This window comes from Vidua chalybeata, chromosome 2 (genome assembly GCF_026979565.1).
Source record: "Vidua chalybeata isolate OUT-0048 chromosome 2, bVidCha1 merged haplotype, whole genome shotgun sequence".
NCBI lineage: Eukaryota > Metazoa > Chordata > Aves > Passeriformes > Viduidae > Vidua > Vidua chalybeata.
In genome coordinates this window covers 38,602,525-38,620,562 of record NC_071531.1, presented here as the reverse complement: position 1 = coordinate 38,620,562, position 18,038 = coordinate 38,602,525, and the positions used below count along the sequence as shown (strand labels likewise).

The window sequence follows — 18,038 nt, the reverse complement described above, 5'->3', positions numbered from 1 at the left end:
CAGAATAACACCATATATTTCTAAAATGCTCTGCAGTGGTGTGTGTGTATGTGCTTTGATTTTAGGGCAGTAATACTTCAAAAGAAGTGGAATTGCAGAAAATTATGGCAAGTAATGCAGACAGATTAATTTTTTTTGTTGACCGATACATTATCAGTTAACTGACCATGGCAGGTCATTTTAAAAATGAGGCTCAAGGTATCTAAAAGCCTTCATCCCTTAGACATGGTCAAAAAAGGCCTGAACAAAGTGAAAATTTTGCTGTATTTCAGTATTTTGAGCAAGCTAAATCCTAAACCTGTTTTTTGTAAAAATGCTTTACCTGGTGATTTCCGCTACACTAGAATTTTGCTAATTGCAATAAATTTTTGTAGGGGCTAATCAAGACCTTTCTGTCCAGTCTTGGGCTGCATTAATTGGTTATTATTACAGTTCCCCTGAGAATAGACAGAGGGTGGCGATTTTCATTGATTATTGCTTGGAGCTCCCCAAGACACTAAATAAAAAGTTAAATATCAAAGAAGATTTAATTAATTTTAGTGTCTCCTTCTTTCCACTCTATCAGCAAAATAGAGCTGATAAAAAATTGACAAATTAAAGGGAAAAGAAAAGAGTCAGAACTGGTGACCCTGTATTTTTTTTAATGAGAAAGTACACGCATTTATTTGCTTTAATCTTTAGATAATGGGCACAAGAAAATGAAAAGTTTCTCAGCTTTTGATGCTTATTCCAAAGCCCAAATGGAATTATGGCTGGCAGTTAGATTAACTGGTATAAGATTTAAGTTGTATTATATTTTTCTTCTAACATAGCATTTCAAATAAATCAGTGAGAGAATCCTGAACTCCTGGGGAAAAAAAAAAGTCATAAGCTTGTTACACAAGAAAGATAGAAAATACTGTATTATAACATACAAATGCAGGATTTCAGAATTAAAAGGTTTAGGAGTCTCTATTTTGGCAGAAAATTCTGTATCAGCAAACAAAGGAAGATGTGATCAAGATATTTATAATTAATTTTGTAAAAACTTAAGACTGACGCGTCCCTTCCACTAATTATGCATGGGTTTCCTGCAGCGGACTTTCCAGAAGTCATATTGTCTTTCAGGACTTTTTCAGTTAAGACAGAAGCACTTCCATAATCACAAGTTTTCAGGTTTTAGTACAGTCACTGTAGATTTTAAAGCTAGAACAGAAACCCTGATACAGGAATTATTTTCAGGTGAGTGCATTTCTAGGATCCATAGACAATGTTTGGGGGAGATCCCTATGTGTCTGCAAGGCATTTACTACCTCTAAGCTGATCTGTGGGGCTAGCTTTCTGATGACAGGCTTCCAAATCTCCTAAAAGGAAGACAGGCAAGCAGTACAATCTTGAATACTGGTATCAAATAACATCAACCCATATAAAGAACAAAGTAGTCATGAAAAGCAGGAAAAAAGCTTAAGCCTGGGAAAAGAGATGCAAGTCATTAAGGAAAAGCAGCTCTTCTCCTCAATGCTTGATTTAAACAGATGTTAACATAAATTAGTAATTTATGTTAAGAGACAGCCTAAGTCTGGTAGGTTAACCAAGTTAGACAGGTTTTACAGGCAGGTTTTGTTTATTACAACACCACCACTTGTTCGCTTCAGCATTTCAGAACACAAACCCCTCCCCCCCAAAAAAACAAAAAACAAAACAAAACAAAAAAAAAACCAAAACAAAAAAAACCCACAAAAAAAACCAAAAAACAAACCAAAAAAACAAAACCCCCTAAAACCAAACACCAGTAGTTTTCTGCAAAACAAGGTGTTAATTATTTTAGGACTCCGTAGGCTGTTATTCCTTTTTAAAAGGGAAAAATAATAATAATAATAAAAAAGACCTTACAGGACCCTTTTCTCCCAAAAGATACAAGTATTCAGGGGTCACTGACTCAGAATGTGCTTATATGCACAGGAGCAGAACGATAACTGGTAAAGTAATACTCATGTCACAGAGGTTTATCTGGAGCTGCTCAGCAGCGTGGCCTGATGTGTCCTCTACCACAAAAGACTGCCCAGGCAGACCTAGGGGACACCACTTGAATGGAGATACACACTATTTCCAATGTCAGTTCCTACTGAAGAAAGAAGGAATGAAGACCTTTTAGTAATAAAACCTAATATTTAGAATGCACAGAGGCAGTTTCCCATCTCTACCACTGGTAAGATGTGCAGATGCTGAAAAGAAATCATCTGTCTTGATCCATACTATTTTGTCTTGACCTTGGTAGAACTTTTGACACTGACAATGCTCACGATACTTGCACAAGCAAGCTAGAAAAACATGATTTAACAAGAACTGTTGGTATTTAGACAAAAACAAAAAAAACCCTTCCCCAAAAAAAAAACCAAACTCCAAAACTGTTTAGAAAGACTAGTTAATATTTATCAGAGGTTAATCTCAAACTGGACATATGCTCAGGATTTGTTATGTTCATTCCCGTAGCAGGGAAGCACCAGTAATGAAAATACTGAATGATGCGCATAAGACTAATGAGACAGTCACAAGTCCCTGCATGATTGCTGCTCTGCAGCAGCTGTTCAGGTAAGGCTAGAACAAAGTTCTAAGATTAAGCCAGGAATAATCAACCACATAAACAAAATCTAGGGAAAGATTGGTGTAACAGCATTTCCACAAAAAGAAATTTGGCATTTACAATGATCAGGAAGTCAACATGAGACAACAACGTGGTAGGGCTGGAAAAAATATCCTGCTCTAATGCAGCCACAAATTGAGTAGTATGCCCAGCTTTGAGCACTACATGTAAAGAACCATGATCAGCTGGACAGAGAGAGCAATCACAGGTCAGGAAACCAAAACTTACAGAAGAAAACAACAAAAATAAAAAACTTGTACTGTGATCACTTATCTTAGAGAAAACAGCATCCTGCCTTTAAGAATATGAAATCATACTGGAAGAGAAAGAGGCTGTAATCTTCTTTCCACATCTGCTTTAACAGAAGATCCAATAAGCTCAAATTCTGAAGACGGACATTAGAAAGACTATCCACCTCCTGATAAGCAGGGTGCCTAGGAAGAGTGTAGATAACTAGCAAAGTTAGGAATCCTTCACTACTATCTATCCTCAACAGTAAGACAGCAAACCTCTATCAGAAATAACACTACTGCTGCAAAACTTGCCTTTTGCCAAGGAACTGGATGAGACAATCTCTTAGCCCTTCTTTAAAAGTAAACAGAAGAGGCAGTTTGAATCATACGCTATACATGGAAAGGAACACTACATTCATGAAGACTGCATGAGGCCAATTCTGAGGTCTAGTCAGTAGATTCATGCTACATCAAGGACAGGTTTCTAGTATAGATCCCACTCCCTGCCTCTTTATAGATGGGACATTTTCCAATTACTTGATTTTTTAGATTTACTTTGCCAAATAGCAATCACCCTGAAAAGCAAATGAAATGTTGGATTCCCACCCCTTCTTACTCCATGCAATGCCTCCTAAATACACTCAGAGACACAATCGTGAGGTGCTAAACTGAATGCTTTCTGACCCCATGAATCTTGCATTGCTTTCTGCACTGTGATCAAGCTTCAAAAGGCCAAATCAAATGGAACAAGGGTTAGAGCCCTTGGGACAAAGCACATGAATCTAATTTTTCTACTTCCTAGGAGACCACAGAATCATAAAATATGCTAAGTTGGAAGGTACTAATCAGGTTCCTCAAGTAGAAATCCTGGCCCTGCACAGGACACCCCAACAATCACACCACGTGCCTGAGAGCTTTGTCCAAATGCTTCTTGAATTCAGACAGGCTGAATACTGTTGTTAGTCCTGCAGCTGGCTTTGGTTGGATCTGGTACAGGGAGAGTATGACTGTCTCAAAAGCAGAGCAGTGCCAGCCCAGCTGTACATCTTTGGCTGATAAAAGCACTGAAAGAAAGCAAAGTGCATGTACAACCAAAGCCTTTGACACCACAGCCTCAGGAACAGATGCACAGCTCCCCGGTACCATTCCCAATCTGAAACTTCTGCTCCCCAGGTAGGAAGCTACAAACACTTGTGCCTTGAGGCTTCCAAGACAGCCATCCTGGCTTACATATTATACATAAAGGCCACTATAAATCTGAGTTCACAAAATAACCCTTCTCCTGGTTGTATCTACTTTTCGTCTCAAAACCTGTTTTTAGATCACAGATATGACAGATTTTGACAAAACACTAAACAGTTTTGAAATAACTTCTGTTTAATAAAGATTTGGAAAATAGAACTTATATTTTGTTTATAGGCATATAGGTTTTATTTGTACTATTGATAGCATGCTGGTGAGATACATCACTTTGATATGGTACCATTAAAAATCTATACCCTCACATAGTTTTCCTCTAAACTGCTGATGTGACAACTGTAGATAAGAGACACTGCTGTTTTTCTAGACATACAATAAACAATCTTACACACACATTTGTTTACCCACTGCATATGTGATTCACAGGTAAACTACTGCACGTACATATGAGTGTAATCCACAGCAGTGTCACAGGTTTCATCAAAAAGAACAATGTAAGCTAGTACATATTTCTTAGACAGCTAAGTGATTGTATCGTGACAGCTCAGAAAACATGCTACAAAAGCTGCATCTGCAGCAGCTTTGCCCACAAGACAGAAATAATGAGAGTTGGGATCCAACCAGAGCTGTCAAAGTAAACCCTAAATTGTGCGTGTTGTTAGTACTGCAGAGTGTTTAGAGCTCACAAAAGTAGATGATTACTGGGGAGTTTATTCCCATTAAGAGATAAAAATCATCAAGCTTAAGAAAGACTGTTCCACTGTAACTGAAAATATTTCCTAATGCTCTTCCCTCATTAAACTCCCAAAGCATCACTACTACCTAATGTAAAAACTCAATTGATAATGCAGCTGTGCTGATGGTTTAATGGGCTGGCACAGAGAACCACAGAGGGGTGGGGCAGATGTCATATAAATAATCCATTCCATATAGAATCTCAAAAAATTAGCCCAATACATTAAGTTTTGACCTATCTAATGTCAAACCAAACTACCTGATGTGGCAGGAGGGTCATGAAAGACAAATTATCCTAAAGGCAATGTCATCTGTTCCTTCCTTCTAGTATTGTATCTACCAGCTCTGGTGTCTGCTGCATCACTCTCCAGACTCTGCTTTAAATCTGGTTGCAACAACACTGATGGTCAATCTCAAAATCTCCACAGAAAAAGTGCCCCCAAAACCAATCAAAATGTTTGACAAACCTAGAACTGAAAGGTCAGTCATGGACTTGATAATTTTCTCAGTCCGTCATAAGATTGAGAGCACAAAGTTATTATTTCGAAAGAATAACTACACTTAACAAAATTCAAAACTGAACTGGATCTGCATGTCAATGAATAAACACATCCTGCATTCACAGTAAGACTGCAATGATAAAAAACCTCTGCTAAAGACAGATAAAATACAGAGTCTGATTTGAATTTCCACCTAAACCAATACTGCAACAGAAGTTACAGGTTAAGACATATAGACTACATTATGACAAATTAAAGAGATTATTTTGTTATACAGAAATTACGAAGAAAATTTTTAAGTTCCTCCTGTACAAAATTAAAGATACTTGATGCTCTCCATTACTATAGTAAACTGTCACTAAGCCTACTTAATTAAAAGATATAATAACTACTAGCAGTAAAAGAACAGACTAGATGAACAGATGGATCCAGATATATTTTGACCTAAATTTCTCAGTATTTTGACAAGATAAATAAAGGTAAATATAAACAAGAAGAGGAGGGAGAGGAATAACCAGCCAGTCACTATATCTCAGTAAGAAGTCTCATACTAGAAAGATGGAAAAACCACTATCAAATCCTTTTCTTTCTCTGCTCACCTGCCTGTCTTCTCAAAGATGTTTTGTTTCTGTTAAACGGGTTTCCCGCAACCACTTACATATTCACCTTACTGAGACATTAATTATGCCTGGAACCCAAATAATGAAGTAAGGCCCACTACCTTAGGACAGTTGAATCAAAAGAAATAAATAATTAACCTGTAATATAACTTAAATCTCTTAAAGGTTGATTTTCCTTTATGCTCACTCTCTCTTGAATCTGACCCCTGCTAGAGGTAACAGTTAAGAGAACTGTTTCTATCTACAGAGTCCACAGAAGGCAGAGATTCTTCTTTCTGAGCCCTTCCTATCACATTCCCTTTGGGCACTCTCCCCAGCCAGACAGTTCCTAAGTATGTAACTTTGTGTTACTTACCACGTTTGAAATGAGCTTCAGAAAGCTTCAGTAAGATTTGGCCTGTGGCTGTATTCATATCCTGTAAGTTTTCATAGCAGGTATATTTGAACTACATCACAGCAAGGACTGCAGCCTTGGAGCAGGTTAGTGGTTTCATGTGTGAAATGTCTATGTGCATGGTAAGCATCCTGCTGGGATTTACTCCCTACGTAATTTTCAGCTAAGGCAAAATCAAGCCTGGGGCTCCATTCCATAAACTATGTTGAAACATTCCTCTCCACTCATATAGCTTCTCAGTTATTTATACATTTTAGTAATATAATGCAGGGTCAGCGCAATCTCACCAAAATTAAATTCAGTTGTTCTCCTATACCCACATCCCATCCCAATACTCACCAAACTTGATCTCTGCACCTCACAAGCAGCACCTGACTTTTGGAACACTGCTTCACAGTACATGAAGCCACACTCCATACATGCACTGTACTCCATCTCCTCTTAGTGAAAATATTCTGGAACACTGAGCTCAGATTCCGACTTACTCATTCCACAGAAAATCTTAAGTTTTGATGGCTTCACTAAAAACTGTCTCAAAGAAGATCAACAGCAATTGATATACACTCAAACATACCTGAAAGATGACATTCATTCCGAGATTATGTTTTCTACACAGTAATTTTTAGTAATCTTTTCCCCTCTATTTCCTAGCCTCTGTAGGCTTGTCCCATCCTCTTCAGAGTTCTTATTTTGCCAGAATTAAGTTTGGGCCTAAGATGTTCTTCAAGCCATAGTTTCCCTTGAGCACCTGTGCAGGTATGCAATCAGGGGAATAAAGAAATTAATACCTATTATCCTCCTTCTACTCCTGTCAATAGATCCAAGACCATCACATCTCAGCTGACAATCATGGCAAGTATATTTTTGTTCATCCCTCATCTGATCATCTATACAAAACTACTATAGCTGAAAATTCTTTTGTTCTTCTACTCACATATTGTGGTGAGTTTCTCTCTCAACTAGTCCTGTCTTCTGATCTGAGATAAAAAATCTGAATCTAGTAATTTTCTCTTGAATTTGTTACTATGGATGCTTATGTTACTAAGCTCCTTCTCTAGACTCCTAACATTTCCCCTTTTTTTCCATGAGCTTTTCACAAAACCCATGAAGGAATTTCCTTTTTTCCTCCAGTTAAAACACTAACAAGAACCATTGTAGAATAATGTCCTCGCAGTCCAGGTGAGGAGCGTTAGCTAAATCCCCCCAATGACTACATATTCCAGCACTCATTCCACATATTGCCATCATACAGTTTTTGTTATCCCTTAAGCAGAGGAAAATACATAAAAACAGAGGCCAAAAGAATGTCATCACAAAGTTAGGCAGGAGGTCTACCTGTCATTCAAAACCACTGCAAACACCATCCCTTCAACTGAAAACCAGAACACGAAAACCCTTAATTCTCACTCACTACTTACAGTCTCACTTCCAAGGTAATTTTTCTGAGCAATGTTTTGAAGAAAATTGGTTTGTTTCTATTTTTCTTCAAGCTTTCAGTACTACCATATATGCAGACTGAGCCTCTCCTGATGGAAATTGATCTAACTTTTTACCTTTGATTTCTAGAGAAATTCACACATTCTGAGATCCAACCAAGAATAAAACTTGTTTACAGAACTTGCAGTGCACAGAATCCGTAGGCTATTAAAATGACAAACTGGTTTTAGTGGTAAAATTCAGTGTCCATACCCTAGCCTAGTTTAATTAAACAACAAACACTTGGGTTCAATTAAATGGACTCAGAAAGAACATTATTAATAGCCTCCAATGAGCCAGAGGGTAGCATTCACCTTGATTTAATTTCCTGCAGCTCAGAATCGAGGCTTGTCACTCAGGCTTCACCATTTGGTATAAAGATATGTGAGGTGCATCTCTTGTCAGCAACTACAAATGAAACTCAACATTTCAGTCATCAAGTCTGTCATCTTGGGAAGCAGACTAAAGAAGGGGGCAGTGCTGAGGTACAAACTCATGATTCTTATCAGTACCATGTGTCAGCAGAAACAATAAAACCTTAGTTATTGAAAGTCCTGCACACAAACCTGCCTGCCCACCAGAAGGCAAAATGTACAAACTTGACATATTTCACAAGATGCATAGACAACATTTAGTACTTGAGATGCAAAGAGGTACAGGATGAAATCCAGGATATCACCGCATGAGTAAGTTGGAAGGGACCACAGTGGGTTACAGGTCTCATCTCCCTGCTCAAGTAGGCTTATCCTAGGTTTTCAAGTACCCACAGTAGGGAGACTCCACAACCTCTCTGGTCAATCTGTTCCAGTGCTTGGTCACCTGTAATGAAGTTCATCCTTATATTTGGGTGAAATTTCCTGTTTATCAGCCTCCACCCATTTCCTCTCATCCTATTGCTCAGCACCACTGAGCAGAACCTGGCTCTATCCTTTTGGCACCCTCCCTTCTAAACCTACAGACACTGATGAGGTCTTCTCTTCTAGATGTCTCTTCTCCAGGCTAAACAGGGCCAGATATGGAGAGATACAGAAAAGAAACTATACAAGATTTGAGTCCAGATCAGGTGTAAAAAACATATTTTGGAGAAAAGAGAAGTCTTTTATACTAACATTCCAAAACACTACTGAAACTGTGTATGATTTTTTTTACCAGGAAGTAACATAATACCAACAAATATTCATAACACTTCTGGAATACTAAGTAAAGAGCAAAACTTCTAGAGACATGATGAGAAATGACTATCTGCATCTACTTCCTCACTAAAAGGAGGGCTACAACCCTGACTGCTGTTGGAGCCAAGACTCAGCCAGAAGTGCAGTACAGCAGTCAAGATGATACTGTTTGGGATCCCTGCTTCCTCTGACATCTCAGTGATTTATCTTTCACATCCTTACCTTAGGACTCCTCGCTGAACAAAGCAAACAGCCAAGGCAGCAAGCACCCTGCACTGTATTAATGGGAACACAACCAGCAGATTATGGGGAGTGACAATCTCCCTTAACTTGACACTCACTAGAGCACACCAACAATACTGCATCCGCTTTGGGGCCCAAAACAAAAAAAAAAAAAACAAAAAGTGGACAAACTGCAGTGCATTCAGTCAGTCATGGGGCAAGAGTACTTGCCTTGTGAAAAGCAGGTCAGGAAGAAGCCTTTTCAACTTGAGAAGCCATGGCTTTTGATTGACCTAATAGCAGTCTTCCCATACCTGTGGTTATCCAGCAAACACAGCCAGGGTCTTCACAGCAGTGCATGTCAGAGTTGACAAGCAATAGGTATAAATCAAAATAAGAGAGGCCCCATCTTGATGCAAGGAAAAGGGTTCTCATGATACAGACAAAAATTGAAGCAAGCTGCCCAGAGGTGTTGTGTAGTCTCTATCCCTATAGGTTGTCAGGACACGTTGGATAAAACATTGAGTAACCTGGTCTGGCCACATAAATAACCTTGCACTGAGTAAAGAGGCTGGATGAATGACTCCCCATGTCCCTTCCAACCTGAATTTTGTTGTGATAAAAGTTGTGGGCTGCATCAGGCTAGACAAAATGAGGTGAGAGAAAGAACGAAAGACGATAAAGAGACTTGCAGTTACTCTGGTATTATTTCATAGTACAAACTTTTTAAATTGCAGCATTGTTCTAATACAGCTACTCTCATACAGCTGAAGCCTGGCACAGGAGGGGTGATCCCTCTTGCATTTAGTAGCAACCCACAGCACTGGAAAAAAAGGAGTGCTTGAGGGAAAGGATGAGACAAAGCAATTCTACGTGACCAAGAAGTTCTGTCAGAATGTCAGCAATACAGTGGTAACTCTGGCTGTTAGTAAAGGTCATGAGCAATTACAGTCAAAACACTGCAGAGAGAGGTGGTTATGTAGGTAATTTCAAAGGAAAAGAGGTGTCTTGTAAAAGACAGAGAAATCAGGAGTGACAGTGATATTGAATGTTTTCTCAAGATGTTAAGAGCGAATAGCTGACACACTTACAGAAATCACAGTGGCCAAGAATCTTAATGTAAAGGCCATTCTTCAACAATACCATAATGGTAAATCAATAGGACATGATATTATCCTGGTACAGCCCGTCCTTCTTTAACATTAATTGGAAGTGGGGAAAAGAGAGCAGTATCTGACATGGTCCATAAAATGTAATTAAAACTTTGCAATGAAAAAGAACAGAAAATTCTGGATAGCTACAGATTCTCGGTTAAGAACAGTGATTTACTACTGCCTGAATAGGTCAATTTCTAAAGAAAAAATGTATTAACCATCCTCTTTGGAGACACAGAATGAAAAGGGGTATTACATTTGCTAACTCAATGACATGACTGGGTCCATCCATTTCCCCTGCCTCTTACTCAATTATCTATGTAATACTTACCCTTTCTGTCAGAATACTGCAAAAAATCTATGGAAGATGAGAAAACAAAAGGTAGCATCAGTTCATAGAGAAAATGTGTTCTGTTACAGCACATGCTCTCTGCTTAAGCAGTTCACATCACTTAAAATGTCATTTAAGTTTCACATTAAATTCTACTTAAATCAAAAGCATTATGAAAATTATTTGACCAGGTTCAAGTTCAAAGAACTTTTAGAGTATGAGAAACATACAAGAAGACTTGAATAGGAATAGAAAAGTGCATTGCTCCAAAAATGAAATGACAAAAACTACAGTGAAATGTAGTGTCTTTTTCTTCTACCAACAGTAACTATTAATAGCATTCATGATTACACAGAAAAATAATTTGGGAGTAAAAGCGTACCAGAGCTAGCAGCAGAAGGCAAATGCCACAATGTACCCCTGGAATTTACTCTCTTATTTCACTCCATGACACCCCCGTGACTATACCTTTTTGCCTGTACTTACACTTGAACATTCACAATGTAGATCAGGCAGTCACATAACCTCATTTCCCTGAAGTTCCCCAAGAACAAACACAACCATATAAACAAGAGAAGCAGAACCGGCAAAACCCATGGTTACATGAGCAGTCAGATGAAAGTAATTTTCAAGAGGAAACTTCCTTTAAAATAGACAGTTGGGTTACTATTGGGAGTTATGTAGACAATGTATGTTATGGGACAATGTAGAGACAGACTTGGAGGAATGTTGCTTGGATGGGACCTTTGAAGGTCACCTAGCCCAGCCTCCCACTCAGAGCAGGGCTAAAGCCAATGCTAGATGACACCTTCCAAGGGAAGAGGCTGTGCTTAGCAGAACAGTGGGTGGCAGAGACAGCAGGACATCTGCTGCAAACCAGGCCTTGCTTGTGCCCTCTGCTCTCCAGAGGCACCTAGATTTCCATGTCAAACATCAGCCAAGGAAAGCATGAACTGACATGGGAAGCCTTTCTAAAGGATAAAAAGGATACTCTGCAGTCACTAAAGCACTCCAAGCAATATTTCTACTCTGAGTGATAGGAATAAATGAGCAACAGAAAACTCTAATCACACATATAAAGTCACCAAAAACTATAAGGAGTAGATGACATGACACGTACCAAAAACATGACACACTTTCTTCCATGATGGAGCGAAGCTGTGTTCAGTATTCCAGTGGTCTCAAAACAAACTCGCGAACAAACTCAAAGAAACTTGCTTGCAAAGCTGATGGCAGAAAACCACACTAATTTGGAAAGTGAGGAGCAAACAGGCTGCAAGAACCCAAGGAAAATGAAATGTGATGCACATATCAAGTAGTTACTATTTGTCAGCAGTTGAGTGCAGATTTAAAAACATTAGCAATGCATGGAAAGGCCATTTTTAATTTTGTTTAACATGTAGCCTCTTTGAAAATTCAGGTTCTGAGACAGACAGTAAAAGAGACATCTGTTCTGTTTAGCATTTATTTAATCATGGCAGGAGAAAGCTGTTCTACATTTAGGTAACAAGACATGTTAGTGTTCATATGACTTTGGCAGCTGTGATAGAGTGAGGACAGCAGACGAGTGCAAGTTAAATATACTGTAGAGACAGTCTAAGTTTTTAAGACTTCTCTCAAGAGGAAGGGAGAAGAATGATGAAAATTTGCCCATGTTTTGTTCAGGGATATGAAATTTAAGGCTTCTCTTAATGGCCTTTGTCACACAATGAACATCTTTAATTGCCAAGAAATTGCTTTTCCAGGTTGACTGCTCACTTAAGCTAGAGAGTATATAAAAGAAGTCCATTCCTTAAAGTTCTACATGAAACAACTTGGTCATGGAGATATTTACAGTTGTGCCACTGTATGTTCAGCTCTATAGAAATTGCTACCTTGATATTTTCAAAGTATAGCAAAAATTACAGAAGCAGCAAATTAAAAAATACCTGAAGCAAAAAATGAGGAAGTTAATTGTCTGGAATTAACTCAGACATAATTAAATGAACCTTAACTCAAACCCAAAATGACTTCTGTAACTTTATAATGGAAAAGGATACAGAACAGGTGGGGGACAAACATATAGCAAAATGAATAGCCAAGGCGGATTGAAACAAAAAAAAAAAGACCCTCCCAAACATTCTGGTCCAAGCAATGCAGGCAAAAAAATAAGTGCTCTGAAATGTTATCTCGTAAGGATATACAGTCATGGAATGGTCTGGGTTGGAAGGAACCTTAAACCATCTATCTTCAAGCCCCACCGTGGGCAGAGGCACCTTCTGCTAGACTCTGCATCTATGATACCTGATCTCTTTTCTTTCTCTTTTCCCTCTAGTTTAGGTATTGGCTCCTCAAACACACATCACTAACCCATTACAAGGGCAAAGGTATGTTACTAAAAGGAGTTTTTGTATCATAATGAACACTTCTGTTTGAAGGATGTGCCCGACCACCTTGACTGGTCCAGCGCCAGAGACAGCGCTCCCTGCACTCGGCTGTATCACCGACGGGCCGCCCCTCGCACACTGACGCGCTGCTGCGCCCTTGTCCCACGGGCACCCGTGTCCCGGCCGGGAGGAGCCCTGAGCCGCCCGCCGAGCCCCGCACCGCCGGCAGGGCCGGGCCGGGCCGGCTCCCACGTGGCTTTCGGAGCGCGGCCCGGGCCGCAGGGCGCTCCCGGCAGGGCTCTCCCCGCAGTGCCGCACGGCCGGCAGAGCCCCCGGCCGCCACTGCCGGCCCTCCCACAGCCCGAGCCGGCACCTCCGCCTCCCCTCAGCGCTTCCCCGCGCCATCACGTGTGGCGAGGGCGGACCGGCCCCGGCCCAGCCGCCCCGCCCCGCTCTGCCCGGCGCTCTTCGGGGCACTCACTCGCCAGCGCTGCCTGCACACCTCCGCTCCCGCCGGCAGCTTCGGCCTTCTGCCCGTCCCGGGGCGCCTCTCCGGGGAATAGACGGCGGGGCGGAGCGGGGCGTGGGGCGGTGCCTGCCCGCTCTCCCTCCCCTGCGGACGGGGCAGCGCAGGGAGCCGGGGCGCGGGGGTGAGCCGGGGTTGCTGGCCGGAGCCGCCCCTGCTGCCAGAGGGACGGATCGTGCTTGGCGGGAGCGCGGACAGGGCGGCCAGCCGGGTGTGGGGCCGGGAGAGCCGGACACCCCGCGCCCGCTGCCAAAGCCGGAGGAGCGCCCGGCGCTCTCGGGAAGGGCCGCTCCCGGAACCCGCGCCGGGACCTCGCCTGCTGGAGGCCGTAATAAATGTGCGTCAAGCAGTGCAACGTTTGGCAGCCAATCTGGCCTTTAGAGAACCTTTAAAAAAAAACTTTTTATTTTACAAACGCTGTTAACTCCTCTGTAGGAGAGGATTTTGGCTGCAGGCACAGAGGTCTTGAGCCTGCTGAAACAGGAGTTTTAAACTTCGAGGCTGCTAAGTGCCTTTCTGTTGAACACCTTTGCAGGCAGCCTCTAGTTACCAGCCAGACTCCCTCGAGGTGGCTCCGTAGGGATTAGTCTGCTCTCTAGCAAAGCATGAGAAAACCTTCACAAAAATGTGAAGGTTCCACACAGTAAATCACTTTAACTTGAATGCATTGATAGGAGGAATAAGAGTGAGATACCTTTTTTATTGGTGCTGTAGAAAGGGCCGCGGGGGTCCTGGCCGATGGCAAATTGAACATGAGTCAGCAGTGCCCTGGCAGCCAGGAGAGCCAAGCATATCCTGGGGGACATCCGGCACAGCAGCACCAGCGGCATCGTCCTGCTCTGTTCTGCACTGGGGTGGCCTCACCTTGAATACTGTGTGCAGTTTTGGGTGCCACAATACAAGGAAGACAGTTTATCAGAGAGTGTCTAAAGGAAGATTTTGAAGATGGTGAGGAGTCTAGAGGAGAAGCCGTATGAGGAGCAGTCTGTTCAACCTGGAGGAGACTGAGGGGAGACATTGCAGTCTGCAACTTCCTCAGGAAACAGAAGGCCACTGATCTCTTCTCTGGTGAGCAGTGATATAATCCAAGGGAATGGCCTAAAGCTGTGAAGTTGTGTCAGGGAAGGTTTAAGCTGGATGTCAGAAACAAGGTTTCTCAATCAAAGGATGGCTGAGCTCTAGAACAGGCTCCCCAGAGAAGTGGTCACAGCATCAGCCTGATGAAGTTTAAGAAGTGTTTCAGACAACACTCTTGGGCACACGGTGTGACTCTTGGGGATGGCCCTGTGCATGCAGAGCCAGGAGTTGGACCTGGATGAGCCCTATGGGGCCCTTCCAACACAGGATATTCTATGATTCTCTCTGGAGCATACAGGTACCATTCTGTAGCCTGGTTATTGGGACAGCAGGTGATATTTTGGTGTTAGTGCCTCCTCCTTGACTAGTTACTGAGTGGGAGCCAGGTTGTATCTTTTATAGATCATTCACTTTCACACCCAATTACCATTCAATAATTCTATTCCACCTATAACACTGGGTAGGATTGTTGCAAAACAACATATATAAATATGTATATGTAAATATATATAAAATTTTTCTTAAGAAAAGATGTTCTTTGATGTTTGCTCTTTGCTTTTAAGCCTAATAAAAGAAGGGATATTCAATCTGTGAGCAGGTAACAGCTAACAAGAAAGCTCTAAGTGATGTCCAGGTGTTAGAAAAACAAATTACTTGGTAGAATTGCCTTGTTAGGGTTTAGGGCTTGAAATGCTTCAGTGATCTCAGACCTAGGGGAAGGTTAACAAAGCTTGGGAAAAGGGATGTACCACTGATAGTGGACACAAAGAATGCAGAATTTACAGGCCACAGAGACATCTGGCAGAACTCCCAAGATAAAGTAGGAACTAATAAACCCAACCCAGTGATTGTACTGCAATAAACTCTGACTGGGTAAATTATAATTCCAACAGGGGGAGGTTGTGACCACTGGCTCACAGACCCCAAAGAAGAGAAAGACTGAGCATAGGACTAATTAGCATGAGAAGCAAGAGAATCATTAACCAAAAAAAGAATACCAATTAATAAGAGAACTATGTAACTTGTAGCCAATGAACACTAATTCCTTTGCTAAATTCTATAAATAGTAAAATGTTCTGATAATTAGTGTATCATTTGTGCAATACCACTGATTGTGCAACTCTGAAATAAATAATCAATGTCTCTCTTAAGTGTGTCATTATTGGCTTGTTGCACACTGGGTAAAAAATCTGATTTTGGCAGAGAAGATTGCTCAGCATTTGAGATAGTAGCTCCTGCTTTCTATAAGTTATCATTTTAGAGACTGAATTAATTAGTTAAGTATTCCATTGCTTTCTTCAGGTTCTGCTTTTTGTTTATTTGTTTAGGCACACACATTCAACATCAATAGACTCATGCTGAATCAAGATTTTGAACTGTTACTCTAAGAGGAAGAATGTCTTCCTGTATGTCCCAGTCATAGTCTGCCAGGCCCATTAGGTTTTTTTCCTAGCTTACTAGGAAAATTTTGATTCAAAACCCTGAATCAAAAACTTACTACAAAAATAAACATTGTCACAATTAAAATGTAGGCAAAAAGAGATAGCAAAATGCAGATTTATTTCATAGCTTCATTGCAAATGTATTTACTTACTGCTCAGCTGAAAATAAATTGGAACATACCATTGGCAATCTAAATGATTAATACTACATAAAAAAAAGTTCAGCTCAGAAATCACAAGCTACAAGTTTCAGTACCTGTAGGAATTTTTCCTAACAAAAATACTTACTTTAAAAAGCCCTGAACCACTTGACATGTATCATCACTGACACACACGGAACACCCATGCCACAACACGGCAGTGCAACTTTCTAACACAAGGTAATCAGTCCTCCAATGCTCAATAGTCCATGCAACTGTGCACATCCTCTTCCTTGGAGAGAGATAAAGTCCTTTTTCTTTAAAGCACAGGGTTCAAGTTGCTGTGTTTATAACATTACACCTATGTACAATCACGTTATTGTGGAGCCCAGCACAGTCTGAAGGGCCCTTTACTAGTGGCACCTGCTACTTTGGGTGTTCCATGACACAAATGTGGCTCCCTCAGCTTTTATGTCGCAGAAATCCAGCCATGTGATCTCACTTTTGCTCCTAGCAAAATTTAGTCTTTTTGAGTTAAACGTGCCCTCAATTTAGACACATCTGGTAGAGACACACCAAGAGTTGTGGAAGGGAGCACTATTCAGTGAAAGGGCCAAGTTGAGAAGCACATGGGAATCTACATGTAATGACAGGTACGTGAATGTACCAATATTCATGTGAAATATGGGACACAGGCAGGAACCAGCAAATAAATATCAAAAGATATCAAAACAAAAAAACCTCACCATACCGAAACACACGGTGCTATCACATTTAACATTCTAACACCTACAGCTTGAAATAGCAACTGGAACTTACAGGAAAAAATACAAATCTCACTGTTGAGAATTTAAGGAAAAAATATAAATCTCACTCTTGCAAATGTACAGTTGCTTTAGAATTGCTTTTTAAAATAGGAGTGAAGGACACTAAAATTTAATTCAATAAGAAGTTGTTACTGTTCATTACAGAAACATAAGCTAGCAATGAATTAAACGGGACATGAATGTTCTGTTTTCATACACAGGGATTTGTTGTTCAATTCTTTATCAGTCATGTAAATTTATCAAAATTAATTTGTTTTCTCCCACTCCCTCATCCAGCTACTCTCTGTCTCTCAAGGCAAGTACCTGCCAGTTTGCTTTAATGCCAGTCTTTTAACATTCTTGGTGTCAATAATGTATGAGAATGCTAGAGGGACCCGATTACTTCATGTATGGGATCAGATTACTTAAACTGAAAGCAGCAGTGAGATTTTTCTTCATGTATATGAGCTGATCACCTTAGTTACCCTTTGAAGTTAGTGAAGATGAATATCTCCTTCAAGTATGACTTCTCACATCCTAAAAATGTTTTTTTCCCCCCAGTGACTTATGGAGAAACTAGGATGAACAGCTTAGATACAGGTATCTGAAATATGAAGGAAAAGGTTCCCAGTGAATAAGCCAAATATTTTTAACAAACCATTCAAAAGTATTCTAGATTTTTATTTCTTAGTGCCCATAAACACACACACAACCCACATCTCTAAAGTTTAAATACTATGAAATTAAGTAACAGGAAACTTCATGTTCATGTCATTGATCTAGACACAATAAAGACATACAATTAGGAAACTCCACTGGAAGTTTTTGGTGAAAAGAGACTAACATCCACAGCAGTCATTGTGACTATTTTCTTGACTCCAGTCTGTGCATTAAATCATTCTGTTTCTCTTCTCTGAACTGTATTTGAGCAAGTAATCATTCTCAAAGAAAAAAAAAAAAAAAAAAAAAAAAAAAAGGAAGAAAAAAGGCTTTGTAATTTCCCTAGAGAATCAAATAGGCC

General features: G+C 40.5%; 2 protein-coding genes across 4 annotated transcripts in view; both read right to left on the bottom strand.

The window, feature by feature from the left end:
* The window catches only part of GGACT (gamma-glutamylamine cyclotransferase), a 28,747-nt gene extending 14,845 nt beyond the window's left edge, over positions 1-13,902 (bottom strand). For 2 of the 3 annotated variants that reach the window (XM_053933654.1, XM_053933647.1), the window contains exons 1-3: positions 13,508-13,560; positions 11,781-11,933; positions 10,661-10,687 (exon numbers count right to left, since the gene is read on the bottom strand). The gene's annotated coding sequence lies outside the window, so the exon portion shown is untranslated. Of the gene's footprint in view, positions 1-10,660; positions 10,688-11,780; positions 11,934-13,507 lie in introns of all 3 variants that reach the window. The other variant, XM_053933662.1, reaches the window with a different exon arrangement.
* TMTC4 (transmembrane O-mannosyltransferase targeting cadherins 4) overlaps positions 1-18,038 on the bottom strand; it is an 83,430-nt gene that overhangs the window by 11,534 nt on the left and 53,858 nt on the right. The gene's annotated exons all lie outside the window — the stretch shown is intronic.